A 4,385-nucleotide genomic window follows, 5' to 3' on the forward strand; every position below is an offset into this window, starting at 1 on the left:
GTTCTAAGAAGCACCCAGGCGCTGAACCCTAGCAATCTGTCTGCAAGCCGCAGGCGACTGGCAGCCTGAAATTACCTGATCTATGGCTGAATGAGCTGCGGTCAGTCGAAAACAGGGAAGGTGACGTCAGTTTACCAACATGGTGGCTGCTGGCCTCCTCTGTGGTCTGACCGGTGTGGAGAACCGAGATGGACCGCTTCCTTCCCCCGTCTCGAACCCAGAATTCAGCCCTGAGTACGGTGCTTACACGGCTGGCAGAAACTGCAGCGCTGTAACCCTGCGTCTCTATCCCAGCGCGCGCTGCAGACTCTAGCCACGGGGCAATTTGCTGAATAAGCAGTTACCCTCCGTGCGACAAACCTCTCGCGTTTGAGTCCCCGTAGCCGATCCTCGTGCGATGGAAATCCTTCCTCCAGGTTCCGGAGCACCCCACTATTGCTGGAAATTCCTAACAAGATATCCTTTAGCCGTCCTGACTTGTCATACTCCCACACAGTGAAGCAGCACACGGGGGTAATGCACTCCCCTCGCCGCCATCTTGGAGCTCCTCGCCGCCATCTTGGAGCTCCTAGAATTTCATAGTAAGTTAACTTTTACTGGTGTCAAATGTACCAGAAGTTTGTTCAAAAAATGTTATGGGCATCCTCTGTTTTTAATTTTAATTGTTCAAATTTTTATCGAATTTGCAACAAACTACATATGTGATGGTGATTTTTATATATTAGTTATTGCTATATCAAGTGCTAATTACTACAGTAAAATGATCGACAATTTCATTATGCAGAACTATGCCACATCATATCACAAAATTTAATGTAATAAATATGAAATTCTGACATATGTACATGCAAACATATGTCTTTCAGTCTTTGGAAATCAGATGATTGAGCAGAACATCACTGTTTAAAATTGATATTTGAAATGTCAATAAGATGTCCAAAGCAGAGCTTCAAAGAAATATGGATTCTAAAATCAGAAAATGAAAAGAAGATATAAACCAAACTTAAATATTTTAAGAAAGTAGTGAATAGGTTGGGAAGGCATAAATATAAAGACACTATAAATTATTAAAATATGTCCTAGGTAAAACATAATATTTTAAGTGATTAAGCCAACTTTGTGAATTGTAGGATGGTGAATTAGGATTTAAGCTTCATAGAAATAAAGTCAGTTCAATGACTAGGATAATTTTATGTGATTCTGCTTTACATTCAAATAGACCTTTAAGGAATCATACTCTAAGCCTTGTATTTGCTTGTCCAAATTATTTTTTGAAGGAATTTGTTGATAATGGCTCCTCTATTAATTCTCTCTCTCTCTCTCTCTCTCTCTCTCTCTCTCTCTCTCTCTCTCTTTAGTTGTTGGTATACCTTTATTTTCTTTATTTATATGTGGTACTGAGAACCAAATCCAGTGCCTCAAACTTGCCTGGCAAGTGTGCTACCACTGAGCCCCAGCCCTAGCCCCTATTAGTTCTTAATATGAGTGCTATAATGCAAGTATCTTGCTGTTATTATATTAATGAATAAAATAAAATAAATATTAATAAATAAAATTATTGATAAATTAATAAATATCCTTCATTTATGATGATTCTAGATGTTTATATTAAAAAGAAGTTTTCAAGGGACCAAATTATAACTTGGTTAATTTTTTCTATTGTTTTAATTTTTTCTTCATTGATTTCTGCCTCATTATTATTTTTCTACTTGCTCTGGTTTTAGTTTGTTCTTCCTTATTTTTAAGGTCACTATTTAAATAATGGATATATACATATTTTCTAACATCAAAATATAAAACTACACATCTCCCTCTTATAATTGCAAAGGATGAGTTTGCATCTTTATGCACTATTCATTTAGATGTGTGTTACTTGATTTTCAAATGCTGGGGCTTTTCCATAAATTTCATTATTCTTTTAATTTAATTATTTTTTGTCAGAAAATATACTTTTCAGCGTTTGAAATAATTATTGAGATGATTTGATGGCTCAGTTTGTATTTCATTTGCACTTGCAAAGAATGTATACTCTACAATTACTTCATGTAATATTCCATAAATTCAATTTACATTTCATTATATGAATCATATATATCTTATGACTTATTAATTCTTTCGGCATTTTTAACATTATTCATATAAATTATTGATGATTTGTCATCTTTCTGTTAATCACTGAGGGATGGATGCTAACTAAAAATATCCAAATAAGTCTATGAATCTATACTCAATTTAGTCCTGCCAATCTTGCTTTATGCATTTTGATGTTATGTTATTAGGTGCATACTATTGGGGAAATATAATTAAAAGCAAAATCTCTTGCCAGCCAAGAAAATCTATTTTAAAAGCTCAAGGAAAAGAAAATAGTTTTATTTTTTAATATGCATTAATCCAGAATATGAAATGCAGCATAGGCAATTCACACACTGAGTTACAAAGACAGAAAGAAGTCTCACTCTTTTATGAACTCAAATGCATATAACTCATTTCATAAATGATCTCAAGATAAATGATAACTAATTCTTAAGTAAAAGTACTTAATAGTCCCATTTATCACACATAGTTTACTTCTCTCCCCCAATTCTCATTTGCCTATGGTAACCACTATTCTACCCTCAACTTTATGAGATCAACTCCTTCAGATTCCACATGCATGAGATTGTTTGATATTTATCTTTCTGTGCCTGACATAATGAGTTATAGCTTCATCCTTATTGTTTTAAATGATAGTATTTTATTCTTTATGTTACTGAATGATATTTCATTGCATAGTTGTGCAACATCTTTTGTCTATTCATCAGTTACTGTTAATCTCATCCAGTGAGGTTTTTAATATTTTTTCTGTTATTTTAATGTTTTCAGTACTAGATCTTCACTTCTTTCCCTTTTTGCAGATTCCAAATTTCTCCTTAAGCTTTCTATTTATTCTCTCATTGTACCCATATTCTCTTATAAATTCTCATATTTATGATAATCACTTTTGAGTTATTGTATGCTATTTCAACTTTGGGTAGCATGTGGGTATTTTTTTAATCTATTGAATGGTATTTCACTTGCCTGTGGTTTTTATTTCAGTTTTCCTATCTCTATATATGGATAGTAACTTTATATTGCATACTAGACATTTATCTGATGTATAAACTCAGGTTTCTGTTTTATTCTGTGGCAGTAACCGTAAAGGAAATGATTGCCTTGGAACTCTGCCTGCTTATTTTGTTTTGTTTTCTTAGGGTCATACAATTTCAATTTGCCCAAAATTCTTCAGTGAATTCCATATACAGGGATAAGATTTTTGCCTTTAAGGTAGTGCTCTTAAGGGTTTCAATGGGAGAGGTGAGGTATTACGAAAATGAACTACTGTGGGAGACTCAAATACCATATTCTGCTTCTGTGTGGTGGACAGAAATTTAAATCTCCACTCTGCTTTCTTTCATATTTTTCTTTTCCTTGAAGTCCTTAGACTTGACTGCAGTGAACTTCTCAAGGTTTAAACAAGCATTTAATGCAAGCATTTTTATACAGATTTAGGGACACTCTTTGCTATAGCTTTGTCCCTCTAACCTATCCAGCCAATTTTCTAACCATTGAGATAGTCCACATTATTTCTGACAAGAGGCCAATCAGAATGAAGCTCCTTTTTTTCTTTCTTTATTTACATCTATTTTTATTTTTATTTTTTGATGATAGCAGAGTGTATTTTGAAACATTATACATACATGGAGTATAATTTATTATAATTAGGATCTCATTCTTGTGATTCTACATGATGTGGAGTTTCACTCGTGGTGTATCCATATATGAATATGGAAGAGTTATGCCCAATTCATTCTACTGTCTCCTTTTCCATTCCCTTCCCTTCATTCCCCTTTGTCCAATCCACTGAAATTCTATCCCCGCCTTGTTTTGTGTTAGCATCTACTTATTAGAGAGAACTTTTGGCCTTTGGTTTTTTTGAAAGGGACAAAGGGATTGGCTTGTTTCACTTAGCATGATAGTCTCCAGATCCATCTTTTTACCAGCAAAAGTCATAAAGTAATTGGTTTTTATGGCTGAGTACTATACCATTATGTATATATACTACAATTTTGTTATCTTCTCACCTGTTGAAGGGCATCTAGGCTGATTCCATAGCTTAGCTGTTGTGAATTGAGATGCTATATCATTGATAGTATGCTGATTTTAAGTACTTTGAGTATATATTGAGGAGTAGGATAACCAGGTCAAATGGTAGTTTGATTCCAAGTTTTCTGAGGAATCTCCATACTGCTTTCCAGAGTGGTTGCACAAATTTGCAGTTGTTGCACAAATTTGCAGTCCCACCAAAGTATGAGTGAATCTTTTTCTTCACATCCTGATCAACATTTATTATTACTTGTATTCTTGAT

Source organism: Marmota marmota, unplaced genomic scaffold (genome assembly GCF_001458135.2).
Source record: "Marmota marmota marmota unplaced genomic scaffold, marMar, whole genome shotgun sequence".
Lineage (NCBI taxonomy): Eukaryota > Metazoa > Chordata > Mammalia > Rodentia > Sciuridae > Marmota > Marmota marmota.